This window comes from Pinus tabuliformis, chromosome J (assembly GCF_031772625.1).
Source record: "Pinus tabuliformis cultivar Carrire ecotype Pingquan chromosome J, CPIR1, whole genome shotgun sequence".
Classification (NCBI taxonomy): domain Eukaryota; kingdom Viridiplantae; phylum Streptophyta; class Pinopsida; order Pinales; family Pinaceae; genus Pinus; species Pinus tabuliformis.
The window spans coordinates 506,529,571-506,547,885 of record NC_142295.1 but is presented as its reverse complement, the minus strand read 5'-3'; positions in this window follow the sequence as shown (position 1 = coordinate 506,547,885).

Sequence of the window (18,315 nt, the reverse complement as noted above, 5' to 3'; positions counted from 1 at the left end):
AACTGAACTTAACAATTTGCTAGATATTCTTGGTAATTTAAATGAACAAATTGATATGCTAAGAATGAAAAACCAACAAAAAATTGAGAATGCTACTTCATTTATATTTTTCCCTAAATGTAGAAAGAAACATGCTTTGCATGAATGTCCACTTGATAACATTAAAATTTGTGAAATTTACACAGGATCACATACTACTAAATATTGCCCATCATTACCAGGGTTAAAGGCAGTTAACCAAGGAGAAAATCAAACACTAGAACAATCCTATTATGTAGCTCCAAGAAGACCATGGAACCCTCATCAACATAATATGATGCAAGGTATTAATTCTTAATTTCAGGGTTATGCACAACAAACTCAAAATAATTGGAAAAGACCCTTGCCTTGGAAACCTTGGACATATCAATCGCAACCTCAAAACCAAAGTTGGAAACCTTGTCCATCTCAATCCCAACCTCAAAACTAATCTTGTAAACAATTTTGGGAAGAAACTTATAGAGGAAATCCGTAGTATCCTCAATATTTTCCCCACTATCCTCAATACCAATCTCAATGCTATCCATACCAATCATCTCCACCACAACATCAATTTCACCATCAGTCAACCTCAATTCAAACTTTATCATTACCAGTTTCTATAGGGATTAATGCATGGGTGTTTGGTGATGGAGATACCCTCAAGGATCTTCCCGGGTTCCTTGGCAGATAGTCATATTAGCTGCAGCAAGCCCAGAGATACATGAGAATCCATATTAGTGAAATGAGAATCGAAGTAGGAAGAAGGATTTTTACCTCCGGTCTTGGTGTGGTGTTGCGAGAGAGTGAAAAGTAGTGGAATGGAAGACCCCTCAACGAGCTCCAAGATCAATACATGTACATAAACAAGATGAGGTGTAATATCACAACTTATAACTTCAACAATCAATACAATAATACATAGGGATATCTAATTGCATACATCTAAGCCACTCATAATAACTAACGTTGTGTAAACATGTAAATAAATCAAAATGCCAACACCATGGAGTGGAAAAAAAAAATGCAAGGCTATATTAATGATAGAAAAGAGTGATTACAACCATTGGTTGCATCAACCTTCCTAATCCGAATCTTGGGGGGAGGCCCCCAAGATCCAAAAGATTGAAATGGATCTTATGCGGGAGGCCCCCAAGATCTAAAGAATTGCAATGCTAAAAAGAAAATTACGGAACACACAGTAAATAAAACCATAAAGAAACTTTTTATTAAAACCGATAATAACTATAAAGGCTACATTGTGATAGACCATCCGTCCTTTTACAATATGCCACTTGTTACTGATAGTATTTTTCAGTTACAATACCATGGGTGAATGAATACCATGGGTGGATGTCACAATACCACGAGTCAATTCCATGGGTGAATGAATACCCTGGATGGATGTCACAATACCATGGGTTAATTCCATGAGTGGATGCCACAATACTGTGGGTCAATTCCATGGGCGAATGAATACCATAGGTGGATGTCACAATACCATGGGCAAATACAATGGGTGAATGAATACCATGGGTGGATGTCACTTTAAATACCATGGGTGGATAAATACCATAAGTGGATGCCACTTATAATACCATGGGTAAATTCAATGGGTGGATGAATAACATGGGTGGATGAGTACCATAGGTTGATGCCATTTTACATTCGGATCATTCCCCCTCCTTAAAACGCAATGGTCCTCATTGCGTGAAGTTCCCTCCTGCGAAGCCTTTGTTGAATATGAAGATCCATTAAAGAAAATGGTTTTATGTGGTTAACCCATAACCATGATAAACGAAGATTCGAGGATAGAGATACCCTGTAATGCTTTTGACAAACTGTGATATTGACAGTATGTGGCCTAGAAAATGGACTTCGATGAAGTGTGGGTTTGTGGATGACCCATAACCATGATGAACAAAGATCCGAGGATAGAGATACCCTGTAATGCTTGTGACCAACTGTGATATTGACACTGTGTCGCATAGAAAATGGAATTTGATGAAGTGTGGGTTTGTGGATGACCCATAACCATGAAAAGTGAAGATCGAAGGATAGAGATACCCTATAATATTTGTGACCAACTATGATACTAAAAATGTGCAGCTTAGAAAATGGACTTCGATGACAAGGATTTTGTGCAGTTGACACATAACCATGATGTTGGTTTTTGATGAAGTAGCAGGTGCCTACATGGCCTGGGGTGGGAGGGCACGTATCCAAATAAACCAAGCCGAATTCTACTATGCTGAAACTGATGAATGTGAAGAAAGTGCATACTAAAGTGGGGTGGGAGAGCACATCTCCAATGGGAACCCACTCCGAATGTTGCTCCAGAATTAAAATGGACATAACTCGGTCAATATAACTCAGAATATTTATTATAACCTATTTTTTGAAGCAGAAGGACCATTTTGCTTCTTTGCATGTGTTGGAAATCCTTATCTGGACACCTAGAATCTCTGATTCGCGCTGCAATTTTTCCACTGTCACAAAAGTTCTGAAAAAATAGTTGATTTTAAATTAGTGATATCTCCCACATCCAAACTCCGATTCAACCCATTTTTTTTTAATTGGGTGATTTTTCAAGAGGAGCTTAGATCTACAATCCTTTTTCTGAAATTCTGCACAAAATCTTCAAAAAGTGATAGGAGATTTTCCGTCCACCAGTTGTCGTCAGAAACAAATTCTACAACATAGCTGATTTTAAATCAACGATATCTCCCTCATCTAGACTCCGATTTGGGCGATTTTTTTTTTATTATTTTTTTATTTTTTATTTTTTTATTTTTTTAATTTTTGAATTTTTTCGCAAGGAATCCAAATATGTTATTTGTTTTTATAAATATTGTAGAAAATGTTTCAGATTTGCCCTGCAAACTCACCGCCCAAAAAAAAAAAAACCTGCAAAAAAATGGAAAAAGAAAAATTCTTCGTGCTTGGCCCAAGAAAGTGATCTATGGAGGTCGCAATGCATGCCTGAAGTTTGTTGAATATTCCTGCAAAAGTTTGAAGCTGAAATATGCATGAACCCTCATTCCCATGGAATCGTAACCTGCTCTGATACCATTGATCCGGATCTTGGGGGAGGCCCCGAAGATCCAAAAGATTGAAATGGATCTTGTGCGAGAGGCCCCCAAGATCTAAAGAATTGCAATGCTAGAAAGAAAATTACAAAAAACGCAGTAAATAAAACCACAAAGAAACTTTTTATTAAAACCAATAATAACTATAAAGGCTACATTGTGGCGGATCATCTGTCCTTTTACAAAATCCCACTTGTTACTTATAGTATTTTTCAGTTACAATACCACAGGTCAATTCTGTGGGTGAATGAATACCATGGGTGGATGTCACAATACCACGGGTCAATTCCATGGGTGAATGAATACCATGGGTGGATGGAAAAATACCATAGTTTAATTCCATGGGTGGTTATCACAATACCATGGGTTAATTACATGGGTGGATGTCACAATACCATGGGTCAATACCATGGGTCAATTCCATGGGCGAATGAATACCATAGGTGGATGTCACAATACCATGGGAAAATACCATTAGTGAATGAATACCATGGGCGGATAAATACCATGAGTGTATGCCACTTACAATACCATGGGAAAATTCCATGGGTGGATGAATAACATGGATGGATGAGTACCATAGGTTGATGCCATTTTCCATTCGGATCACTTCCCTTACTCCTCCAACTCTTCTCTCTCTCTCTCTCTCTCTCTCTCTCTTCTTAACCTCTTTAAGAGCCAATGTGTAATACTAGATTTGACCATCAATAGGAAATCCTTTCAATAATTTTGACCCTGTTCACAGTGGCCCTAGCTTCAAATATATAGCATGAGAGGATAAGACTTTCCAAATCCTTCATGAGTTCCTTTGGGAAAAAACAAATATGTTTCCATGCTTTAATGCTCTTTCCCTATTTGTAGACTCCATGAGGAATAATAATTCCTCCAAAAAAGTTGAATCTGGATGTTTCCCTGCTTTTATGAGCTAACCTAGCAGTGAATATAGGGATATTTCTCCGTTAAATTGCTCCTTTGACCCATAGAAACTCACTTAAGTTGACTAACACTCTTCCCAAGGAAATAGACAGAGTTACCCTAGGGACTAATGCACGTGATGCATGGCTAGGAAGCTTTATAAAGAAGGTTGCTAGTTCCTAGAGAGCATTAGCTTGAAAAATAGGCCTGTGAACTTGGTCAATCTTTGATTCATCTTGCACTTCTCCTTTGAGCTGATGAGGAGGTCATTTTCCTATATAATAGATGCACCCTAAAGTGTGAGATTAGAGGCAGAGACAATGGCTGAAATACTTTATATAACTGTTCTTTTCTTCAAAAGGGAGAGATGAACAATGTAAACTTTGAAATGGGAATTATAAACTCAAAATGGCAACTCTGGCCAAAAAACCTTGAAAAAACATCAAAAACAGTGCTAAAAACGAAGAGTGTGTATACTAGAACGATATTTTTTTTTTAGGGTCAATTTTGAACATGTTTTAAAAATGGCAGTGAAAATGAAATTTTTGTGCAAAAAACACCCTCAAAACGAAAAGTGTTCATACTGGAATGATGTTTTTTTTTTAGGGTCAATTTTCAACATTTTTTTAAAATGCTAGTAAAACCAAATTTTTATGTGCAAAAAAACAACTGTTTATGAGGAAAAAAACACATTAATGTTTTTGGTAGAATAAGATTTCTTTCCTAAGTATAAATTTAACATGTTTTAGTAATGACCATAAAGATAAAATAATGGGATCTGAAATATAATAAAATTCTATTAGTTTTCATCCATGGTGTTAAACATATAATAACATCACACTAAATATTGCTAAAAGTCTAATTGTTTTCAACCATAACATTAAAGATACAAAAAAAATTGGAATTTTTTCAACCATAAAATTAAAAAACCATGACATTATGAACAAATTACATGACTAAATTAATCAAAATGTCATTATTTGTATATTGAATGAAACATACATTATATCTCTAATTTAATGTTGCATTGTAGATATTCTAAACAATAAAAATAATCATAATTAAGACATATAATCCAGCAACATAAAAATGACTCATAACTTCTGATTTAACACCATATGGAAATCAAAATTTTTATTTCAAGATACGATGCAAACATCAATTATATAAACTCTCTTAGATAATTATTCAAAATCACTCATATTGTCTTGCACACCATCAGATTTCAAATCTTCAAATGAATGACTGGATGTAGATGAAGATGCTCCATATGCTTCTCTTTCATCAACTAGTGCCCCATCTGAGTCCACGTGCATGCCCACCATTCCAGGTTTCAAAATGCTTTTGGATCTACGACTAGTTTTAGTAGACTCCCATCTCAACATTGTTCCTTCTAGTAACAACCTTTTTAGAATCTCTATCGTCTTGAAGCAAAGAGTTCCTCTCTTTGTTAAATTGAAGTCATAAACAAGTATGTCAACATCCTCCTATTTTAAGAGGTCTGTGCAGCGACGATTTATATTTGTACCCTTTCTTTTTCTCTTTTCGCTAATTTTTTTGTCAACTACCATCTCTGACTTATACACACCATTGAATGGGTGTGTATTTGTGGCATACCAATGTACTTCAACACCTATAGCATCCTCATTTTCTGTAAAGACCTTTATAACATTAGCAACCTAGAATGGATAGCCATTGGGATCTCCATCTGCTAGCACTGTGATCATGCAACCCTCCTTAATATCCTATACTGAACCCTTGTAAAGGTCTTCCATGGCTTCACGTTGTGCACAAAATATTTGGGAACCAATATACATCTCTCTTTCCTCTACCTGTGAAGAATTAATAATACCTTGAGATTTTTGTTGTTCAACAATGTCTATTTCCTCATGTTCATTTTACACATTTTGTCGAAAAATAAATGGATTTTTCAAAGGTATATCTTCATTTGTTGTTGTTGAAATGATATCACTTTGATTATTGAAAAATGACTCCCACCAAACTGAATCAGCAATGTCAAAGTACTCATATGTATATCTAATACATTTTTTAATTTCTTCTAGGCAATCAGAATAATTTATATCTCTATTCTATTTGCATGCATTATGAACTTCGCCAACTGATTGTAATAATAATATTTTTGATGCAAATATTGGATGATCTGGAATGAACTTCAAAAATTCCAAACCTGATGACAGTGCCCATTCTGCAGTAGTTGAATACTTCTTGCCCCACATTAGTGTTTTCCAATCAATTTTTTTGATACGAAAATGATGTTGGAAGCTAATGTCATTAACTTTCTCAATGGATTTCTCAAATAAACCTTTTCATGTCAACAGCTTCTTCCAACACATCAAAAGTAGGCTTTGGCATGCATGATTTCTTAATACATTCAATTAATGATGGCAAGCTCCCAACTTCCTTCCTCCTCAATGTGACTGAAAAACGACTGAACATATGATCAATATGGTCATGAGTGTGCCCAACAAGAAGGAAACCAACCTTTACCTTCTGAAAAATTCTCAATTCAACAACTATGTTTAGATATCCAAAAACAACCTGATTTTTGTTTCCACAACAAGTGTTGTCCAATTGTAGATACAAAACTTCAGGAAGATTACCAGACTAATGAGAAAACACATCATGAATTATGGTTATTGTCAAATTTGCATCGTTATGAATATATGGAGCTGTAAAGTACACCCTTGGAAACATTTTCCCATTGAAGACTATACAACCAACCAAGTGATACTCAATAAAAATTTCCTCCTGTAAATTTTTTAGTGTGTGAACAAAATGTGGTAAAAGTGTTTTCTTCTAGTCCATACCATCAATTATCAAACCCAAATATTTATTCGGATTATCATAACACTTATTTAAATCCTTGTACAACTTTTTCCTTTCACTTGTTTGTTGTTCGCGATGCTCCTGAAGTTATTTGACAGTTGAATCTACAGAACATAAAAGAAATATGCTCCTAAAGTTATTTGACAGTTGAATCTACAGAACATAAAAGAAATCCATTAAGAAATATGTTTTCATAGTTGATGACTATACAATTTTAAAAGTTAAAGTTATGAATGCTTACCTCTTTTTGACCCTTCACATTTGTCCCTTTTTATCTAAGAGAAGCACATGTCCTGCAAATCCCCATCCTTGTCTTCTTAGGAATACAGACATTGTTGAATTCTTTCTTCCATACCTTTAGAAAATATTGATATGTAATAAACCGACCATGTCCCTCAGAACCTTCTCCATATTATTTGTATAATTTGTATATTTCTCGTCTTGAAAAATTATCTGTAATATGTATTGTCTCTCTATTTAGCATACACTCTCCATGATTTTAAAATAAATCTTTCATCCATGACATCGCAGTATTTGATAATGGCCCAAACTGTCATTTATGACGTACTTCTGAATAAAATGTGGGATCCTTTTCCAATTTTTCTTGGATTCTCGAGAGATGAAAATTACCCATCAAATGAAACATTTTGAAAGCCTTTCTACAGATAAATAAATATCTAATATGATAATCATAACTTGGCAATGTAGATTTCATGCACCCAACTAAATATGAATTTTACATGCTTTTATTCATTGACAAATATCTCTTCCTTTTCTCGAATGCAAATTTGAAATCCATATGTTTCAAGCAATCTTTTTGACAACATTCACTTGAAATGAGATCGTTGATAGAACTTCTTCTTGTCAGATATTCTACTCTACCCATTGTATAACTAGAACATCTTGGATTGATACGAAAAGGTCTGCTCCTACTCCTCAATACATTATTTCTTGGCAACATCTCCATCATTGGATCATCATTTGTATAAGCATTTTCATCATCATTCTAAGGAATTTTATCCACACTATGATCAGCTGCGATTTTCAAATACTAACTTTGAGGATATTCTTCATCTTCCCCTTCTTTAGTGCTGCTATCATAGTCCTTAGAATTGGGACTAAATGGAAAATTTGACTCGATGTTTATTGGATATTATTCCTCATGTGCATTGTGAGTGCTACTCTCATAGTCCATAGAATTAGGATTACATCTAAAATGTGATTGTTTACTTACTGAAAATGCTACATCCTATCCTTTGTCACTACTATTCTCATAGTCCTTAGGATTAGGACTAAGTGCTTCATCATGTCCTTCATCACTACTACTCTCATAGTCCACAGGATTAGGACTAAGATGACACTGTGACACTCCATTCTTTTGAAAATTTTCATTACTGTTGCTTTCATAGTCCATAGGATTAGGACTAAGTCAATATCGTGACACTCCATTCTTTTGAAATTCATCATCATACTCTTCATCACTGCTTCTCTCATATTCCATTCGATTAGGACTAAGAGGACACCGTGACATTCCATTCTTTTGAAAATTTTCATCATGCTCTTCATCACTGCTGCTCTCATAGTCCATAGGATTAAGACTAAGTGGACACTGTGATACTTCATTCTTTTGAAATTCTTCATAATGTTCTTCATCATGGTTGCTTTCATAGTCCATAGGATTAGGAATAAGTGGACATTGTCACACTCTATTCAGTTGAAATTCTTCATCACTATTGCTCTCATAGTCCATAGGATTAGGACTAAGAGGACAGCGTGACACTCCATTCTTTTGAAATTTTTGATCATGCCCTTCATCACTGCTACTCTCATAGTCCATAGGATTAGGACTAAGTGGACATCGTGACACTCCATTGAAATTAGTCATCAAGCTCTTCATCACTTCTACTCTCATAGTCCATATGATTAGGACTAAGAGGACACCGTGACACTCCATTCTTTTGAATTTTTTCATCATGCTCTTCATCATTGTTGCTCTCATAGTCCATAGGATTAGGACTAAGTGGACACTGTGACACTCCATTCTTGTGAAATTCGTTATCATGCTCTTCATCACTACTACTCTCATATTCTATAGGATTAGGACTAAGTGGACACCTTGACACTCCATTATTTTGAAATTCGTCATCATGCTCGTCATCACTGCTGCTCTCATAGTCCATAGGATTAGGACTAAGTGAACTTTGTGACACTCCATTCTTTTGAAATTCTTCATCATGCTCCTCATCGCTGTTGCTGTCATAATCCTTAGGATTAGGGCCAAGTGGAAACCATGACACTCTATTTATTTGAAATTCTTCATCATGTATTTCATCAATGTTGCTCTCATAGTCCTTAGGATTAGGACTAAGTGGAAGAATTGACTCTCTATTCATAGCGGAAGGATTTCCATTATATTCATCAATATGAATAGAGTTGTTAAGCAACAAAGATGTTGATGCTTCACAATGCGAAACTTCACTATCAGAAGAATCCATCCCTTCCAAATAAAAGAGGTTGAATGATACAAATGTAGACTCTCCTAATGATATTATATAGCATAAAGAATGAAATTTTCGCTCTAAAAATTATGTTTCATGTATTTCACTCCATTATTTTATTCTAAAATTTACTGAAAATATTTAACCAAAATGTTTTTATGAAATAAATCTTTAAATTTAAAGTTGTAAACTAAATCTTTTACCTAAATTAATTTAATAGTTAACTATATAATATTTACTAAACAATTGAATTTCTTTTAAATTTTTATAATACCTTCTAAAACAAATTAATCCCACATTCATCGTGGTGTAAAATAATTCCATAATATTTGCTTTATCATAGTTTCATATATCACCATAACAAAATTAACATGTTAATTTTATTTCAAACAAATTAATCCCACTTTAACCATACGGTAAAACATTTCCATAATTTCACCTATATAATAAATTTCATTATCACTATTACTCACATCACATCAAGGTTTCCCAAGGTTTGTTAAAAAAATTGGAGAGAATTTGTGGAGCAACAACATTGCTATCAACAACATATGCTATCAACAACATATTCAATGGAAGATTCTCGCATTTGAAAGGTTAGTTATTTTTTTCTTTGCAAATTTTAAAATTAAATAAGTTTAATGAAGGTTTTTTTTTTTTTTTTTTTTTTTTTTTTTTTTTTTAAATTAAAAATTTTTGTGGGCCAAATTTACCCACTATGTCCGCCATGGGCATGGTGAGCCCAGTAATGCTCACAACGGCAAAACGGGCTCATGGGTTAGGGGCGATGGGGCTGACTACCTAGCACCCCACCCCACCCTGGCAGCCCAATGGCCCATGGGGGTGCCGAGCCTATTTTGGGAATCGATCGCCACCCCTGCGGGCCATTGGGCTACTGAGGTGGGGCAGGGGCTAGCCGCAGCTCCTCGCCCCACCTCGACAGACCAATGGCATATGGGGGTTGCCGCTGATTGACTGCCACCCCTGCAGGCCGTTGGGTCGTCGGGGGGGGTGGGGGGTTGCGGCTAGCCCCTGCCCCACCTCGGTTCCTGAAAAACCTACGGGGGTGGCAGGGCGATTTCGAGAATCTCCCCACCACCCCCACGGGCGTTGGGTCGCCAAGGTGGGGCAGGGGCCACCCCACCATCCCTGCGGGCCATTTGGCTGCCGAGGTGGGGCAGGGATCGCGTAGCCACCCCCGCAGGCCGTTGGGCCACTGGGGTGGGGCAGGGGCTGCAGCTAGCCCCCCACCCCACCCTGACGGCCCAATGGCCCGTGGGGGTGGTGGGGCGATTCCCGAAACCACCCCGCCACCCCGCGAACCATTGGGCCGACAAGGTGGGGTGGGGGGTTACGTCCAGCCCCCGCCCCACCTCGAAGGCCCAATAGCCCGTGGAGGTGGCGGGGCGATTCTTGGAACCACCCCGCCACCCCCGCAGGCGATTGCGTGGCTCGGGTGGGTTGGGGCTGGGGTTCGAGAGGGGGGGACAGTTGTTGGGCCACTAGGGTGGGATAGGGGGCCGGACCCAACGGCTGGCTCGGTTGGCCGGCCGATTTTTCAGAGTGGGGTGGCAAGGTGATGCATTTTTTAAATTTCTTATTTATTTATTTTTTTAAATTGTTATGGTTTATAAAATTAATTATCATTTATCGTTTTCGTTGTTAATTTAAGTTATTATTTTTTTGTGATTTACTGATTTATGTGTGTCTTCTTTTTTCAGAAAAATGGCATCAAAGAAGATTTATATGAATCTTCTCAACCAAAGACTCTTAAAGGTGGATCTTCAAAAATTACTGGTGAATGAATCCCACCTGAGCGGATGACTACAAATCTTTCAAGTGCCTCTAACAATAAGAAGATGATTTCATACTCAAAGAAATCAAAAGAAGAGAAACTTCAATCAAATGTCTGGTTTGTGAAAGAAAGAAAAAGCCAAAATGTGCGGATATATCTATATGTTGATATACCTAATGATAATGGAATTTATGAGGTGATGGAAAAGGTCATAGACATATATTTGGTACTAGACAGTGAAGTTGTTTAGATACCTACAAAACCGCCCAAGTCACATGAACGGATTAAATAATAGTTATCATATTCATTGTATGACACGAGAGAGGTATCTACAAATTTGTGTAAACAAATCATAAATGAGATGACATGAAATATTGCAAGTGTTGTTATTTATATTTGCTTTTTGCGTTCTTGTAACTGTCTCACTATATTTTTATAACTTTGTTTTTATTGACATATGATATTTTGTTTAGCAATTTTTTTTTGAAAGTTGTTCAATTATGTTGGGAGGCATTCATTTCATAGAGCATGATATTATGAAAGTTGTCAGTAGTTTCTACTCAGTGTTAGAAGAATATATGGCAAACAAGCAAAATGTAGTAATTCATGATGCTACAAAACTACATCCAAGGAAAAAAAAAAAAAAAAAAAAAACTTTGGTGGATAAATCTAGCAAAGGTAGACAAGTTACTTTTGAAGATGACAAAGTTGAAACTGGTAGAGAAGAATATGCTATCGTTACTGAGGATGACATTGGAACTGAGAATAGCCATAAAAGACAAAAACTAACAATGCCCAAGAATAAACCTGTTCCGGATAATGATGAGAATGTTATGAGGAAGAAAAGTAAAGTTGAACATTTTGAAGTAGTCATTACCAACAGTCAAGAACCTAGTGAAACTTCAAAAGAAAGCAGAGAAACCATTACACAAGGAGCTGATTTAGAGGATGGCATTATCAAAACAAAACAAAATTCCATTCGACAGAACTTGACAAAGAAAAACTTAATTGAGGGTGGTCATACATTTCAGCTTAATGTTAGACAAATCTATAAGGCAAGTGAAGAACAATTTAAATATCAAATCAGAAAGCCACACCATCTGCATGTTCACAACTTGAAGACATTGATGAGGTACAATCCATATGATCATGTGGTTAACTATGTGCTTCTTGTTGATCCAGTTGAAGTTCCCAACAAAGAAACATTTTATAAGTCAAAATGTTTTGAATACAATTATTATGTGCTTGGGGGGAACCATTCTGTAGAATCTCAAAGACAATTGATGGAGGAATATCCCAATAACCCACGTTTTGAAACAATGAAATGTATCATTTATGTTGGTTTATTAGATACAGAAGAAAATTTAGTTGCATGGGATCATAATTCATATAATGAATATAGGTTGTCTATGACTTTCATCCAAAGGGTTAGATTTATTCATAGTGAATTTGAAGAAAAATGTGGTGGGGATAAGCTAAATGTTACTGTAGATTTCCGAAAGGAATGTTGTATGGAAATAGGCTATCAAATTGAAGATAAAATCAATTCAAAAGGCGGCAAAGGTCACAAAGTTAGTGATTTATTCAGAGGTGTTGATAACATTTTCCAGTTGGTATTTAGAACTAGAGAGATATGGGAGTTGATTAATGAGATTTTTATCATGTGGGAGAACATTGGCATTAAAAAATAGAAGGTCTAAACCATTGATATGTAGCAATAGTAAATCAAGTCCTGAAATGAAGCATCTTCCAGAAGATATGACTATCACACCTTGGAGAGCATTGCAAAGAGTGAAGGATGAAAAAATTGTCAAAGAAATATTATCTCGTGTGAGGTCAGGGGAATTATCATTGGAGGAAATGTCTGAGGAATTTCAAAAGTAAGTTTGCTAAATTAGTTTTATTTATTTCTAGATTATAATTTTCTTTTAAATATAACATATTGTTCTTGGTAGTATTTGTTATACATATCATTATATTAACTTTTTTTACTTTATCTATGCAGTCACAAATTTTACATGAAAATTCAAGAACAAATGGTTAAATTGTTGAATGAAGATAGTTGGGATAATGTTGTACACAGCTATCCAGATTCAAGTTCTACATCAACATTAAAAAAAATTATCTTGCATTTAAAAAGGTATGTTGATTTATACATTCATTTTTATTCATCTGTATACTATTTTTAATTTATAACTTACACATATATTTGTTTATTTTATAAAATATGAAGAAGGATGCAAATGGAGCACTATATAGTTTTAGAACCTTTATTGAAAAAATTAAGATCGAAATACTGAAGAACCAACATCTTAAGAATGTTGAGCTTGATCCAACTCTTACTCATTTCATTTGGAATGGGCTTGACACTATTCAATATCAAGTAATAAAAGGCGACTGTGAATACATTGCTAAACTCATATCTAAAAGGGATTATGCCCTAGTTATTGCAGATATTCCCCATGGTTTCAATATTCCAAACATCGACTATGATAGTAACTGTTATACTTATCAAGCTCCTCTAAAGTGGTTGCGAGATTTCTAGAAGTCACGCCATCATCATTATGGAGATTTGTGACATTTCATTCAGACACACAATTGGCAGTGTTATTGTCAAGCTTCAAGGGGAAAACAATTCAAGGATCTAGTTTACATGGTAAGACGTTTAAAATGTATATTTGATTAATGTTAAAAAATTCATTTATGTACAAGTTAATTGAACTTTTACTATTTCATGTTACAGGAAAAAGTCAAATCTTCTTAACCGTGAAGATAAACCATTTATAAATGATTGTGAGTTCATCCATATTGATATTTGGGCAAAATATGATAGCTATATGTCTATGATTTTTAATCGGGTAGATGGAAAGAGTCATAGCAAAATACTGACTTATCATGTTGTTGTGAGAAAATTAACATATGAAGACAAAGAAGCAAAAGGAGTGATAGTTAACATTTATCAAAAGCCACAGTTATTGATTAACTATGTTATAGACATATGTTCAAATAAAGGAGATTGGGTTCTGGATTTATTTTCGGGCTCAGGTAAATTTTATTATATGGAATTGAATTTCAATATGTTATTTCTTAATTTATATGTCACTGTACTAATTTAACTCATTATTTATTTTGTGCTTGATAATTAGGTACAACACTAGCATGTCGCCTTCAAAAAGGAAGAAATTGCATTGCCATTGAAAAACATCCAATACACATGCACTTTTATTCAGCAAAGAATTAATGCTCTTCGGTTTCTTCCAGATGCAATGCAAGAAATTGGGTTGAAGAAAGGGGACTTTAGTGAATCACATGTGGCAAAAAAGGCAAAGGAACCCCAACCACCAATACACGGAATGTTTGGAAAGGCATACATTGGGAGATTCGTAGACATCAAAGATCTATTAAAAGAGGAAAATGAGAAAAGCAGAAAATATTGTGGAAGAAGACAATGATGAAACTCTAGAGGACGAAGAGTTTGGATTACGTGACATTGTTGATTAAATTTAAGTTATGCTTGGAAATCAAGCTCATTTTTTGTAACTATTAATTAGTTATACTTGTAATGTTTTGACTTTGATGTTTTATGAGAAGAATAAGCACTCAATTAAGGTTGTTATGCATTCAATATTTTTATTATGTGATTTTCACATTAATTTTTATGTTAATCATTATTTTTTGAAAAAAAAACTTGATTATTGTTATTTTTTTGACATGAAATTCATAAAAAAAATTATTATTTAACAATTTTTAGTTAAAATTTTCCTATAAAAATTGTGATTTTGACATGTAATTTCTAGCAAAAAATTATCAAAATGTGTAGTTTTTTAGTTATATTTATGTTGAAAATTGTTATTTTTATGTCAATTGTTGAAAATTATTGTTTTTTAGAGATAGTTATCTCATGTGGATTGAAAAAATAATTAATGATGTATAAATATGTAGAATATCGACCTTCTTCTTTAAATATGCAAAACAATAAAAACCTCACTACAAAAAAAAATAAAAAAAATGATGAAGAAGAAGAGCACATAAAAATTTATTAAATTTAGAAAGTAATTATTTACATTTCATACATTAGAAAATTTAAAGTCAAAAAATAGGTCTTTCAAAAAAGGGCCTAATGCAGAATTACCACCTTCTTAAATCAGCATGAAAATCACTACCGTTCTAAAATGTAATGTACATAAAAAAAATTAAAGTGCCAAAAACTATGCTCTAAAAAAACATGTGTTCTCTGCATCACCCCTCTTCAAAATCGGGTCACTTTTTTGCTATCTCTACAAAACGAGTAACAATATTAGTTCCTTTTTCAAAGTTTACATTGTTGAGGATCGGAGCGTCAAGAATACGAGAAAGCTGATACAAACACATATATATAAAACATCTAAAATCATGTCCTGAGTCGGGCATTCCCACACAAAGTAGCTATGTCAGAGTGATTTGTTGATAAAGAGATATAACGATTGTGTCCACTAATAAGCATAATGCGGAACTTGTGTCATGATAAGATCATTCTGACGAACTGTCTCCAAAAAATGATATATGAAACTTGGGAGAACAAATAAGGCTAAGTGATGTAAGTCTCTACCCAAGGTCTTGATTTCCACTTCACCTTAACAGCATACTTCGATACATCTCAATAAAGGTGTTGAGGTCGAACATGTACGAGATTGTCTGATTACCAATCAATAATGGAGATTGTTAAAAGACGCGAGGATGGCCACTGATAATGGTGATGGTCTCTTAGATGCACAGTACAATATAGCGAGTGTGAATAATGTTTTTGTTGTCAACCACTCATATAATAGTTTACCCAGGAGCCAATAATGAAAACCCCTTACCAAAGATAAGGAATCCTGCCACTAATGTTTGCAATTTCCAAGGCACTGAAGTGCTTCTTGGTGTGCTTCCTAGATAGAGTGTTGAATTTGATAGGAAGACACCTGTCGAAAGGTAGGTAATAATGTGTCCTACATCAGTCAACACAAAACGAGACAAGAATGATTGTTTTTTGAAGAATAGTTTGTGCATTAGGTCAAGTCAACAAAGGGCGTGATGGAAGGATATGCTTGATGGTTTGATAGAGGAAACATAAGATAAAGGGTTTCCCTTGAACAATAGAAGGCGCGACACAAAATTTTTAACCATGAAACAATAGAATCATGAACAACAAAGAGTGTTAGGATACAAAGATGCAAGAACATTGGGGTATATAGGCTAAACTCATAGGATGGTATGGTTCATATTGAGAGGCTGACACAAAGAAGGTTTTATTGACGGAGTTCCATGTTTAAGGGAATGACTGCTGCCAAAAACTCTTTACAAAAGATTGACATAAAGCAATTGTGCTGTCCACTTTCCCCATATGATTAATTTAATTAGTCTAGATGGGTAAAATCGGTGGTCTTTTCATATTTCGAGAGTCTAAAATGATTGTAAAGAGAAACTCTAGGGTGGTCCCTTTGTCATAGTTTCTAATTGGGTGCAACAAACATTTAATAGTATACTTGAAAAGGTTCCTTTTCCATAAGTTAGTCTACTGAGTCCAGATAAAGATATAAACCTACGCTCAATAGACGTTTGCCTCATTTTGTTACAAGTATGAGGAGATAGAATAAACTCGATATTTGTTGTGAAATTGTAACGAGTCACATGACGACAAACTGAATATATCTTCATCAAATTTTAACAAGTCAAATGAAGAAGACTTAAGGTATATTTTTTCATTTTAATCAGCGAGGAAAAAGAGACAAAAGAACTACTCATTCCTTCTTCATATATTTAATGATCCTGAAGAAGGGAAAAACTCGAGGATTTTTCAATTTAAAAGTGAGAAAGAATCCCAAAAAATAAAGTTCTTATACCATTGTTGTAGGATTTCAATGAACCTAATGACGAAAACTCGAGGTTTTTTCAATTTTTACGAGCGAGAAAAAGTTCCTAAAAATAATGCTCGTAGCTTCCTCATAGGATTTTAACGAGCCTAAAGAAGTATCTCGGGGTTTTTTCAATTTTATGAGTGAGAAAAAGGTCCCAAAAAATATCATGCTCATATCTTATTTGTAGTAGTTTAACGAGCCCAAAGAAGGAGACTCGAGCATTTTCAAATTAACGAGCAAGAAAAATGCCATAAAAAGAATGCTCACTCTTCTTCATGCTAGTTTAATGAGCCCGAAGATGGAGATTCGAGGTTTTTTCATATTAACAAGCAAGAAAAATACCATAAAAGTAATGGTTGATACTTCTTTATCTCATGCTTGAAAATTTAAGGGTCTATGCCACGCATTTCCTCATAAGACCAACGGAAAACATCGCGGGAGTCCTTAAAAGTGTAGGTGAAGCTTGCAATTTCCTCAGGATTGCGATTGGATTCAATCTGTATATTTTCAATGATGCTTGTATTGACTGAAATATCGATGAGTAGTGTCTTGGAAAGATTTCCCATGTTCCCTTCTAAATCCAAAGTTTGGATGGTTGTATAACTCAAGGGAACAATCTCAGGTGTTTCAAAGGACATGATTTGTATAGTATCGTGTTTGAATCAAATATTGAAATGCGATCGTGAGAGTTTTCCCAAGGTCACCCCTCTAAACACATGATCTATCGAATAGCTTCATCTAAAGGTAGGACTTGATTGAGGATATCGTTAGAGGGAGAGGTTATGGGATAGGAGGCAGTATCATTGGTTGTGACCAAATTGACCGAAGATTCGGATGTAGATTGAATGGCTTGGTAGGCCAATTCAGTTGGTGACAGCGGCATTTGTTTTCCATAAGCATCAATGTCTAAAGGGGCTAGGAGGATCCAAGGAGAGTTCAGTTGATGAGGAACAAATGAGACCATAGAAACTGTCTGTGGAACTGCGGGTGATGGGAGAGGAAAATAACCCATCAGGGAAGAACCCTTCAAAATACCGATACTGATATGTTGATGGTGCTAGACCCACCAACATGTCAAGGGGATCTCCCCAGTAAGAAGACCCAATTAGACCTCAGAATGTTTGGTGTACAAGTCCCAACAGTGGGTCGTAAGGTAATGCCTTGACCACGGTCTCGCACAGATGCAAGTAGAATAACTCTGTTAGCAGTAAGGGTGTGACTAATGCAGTGAGTCAAAGAAAGTGTATGAGAGGTTCCAACACTCCGAAGGGGGA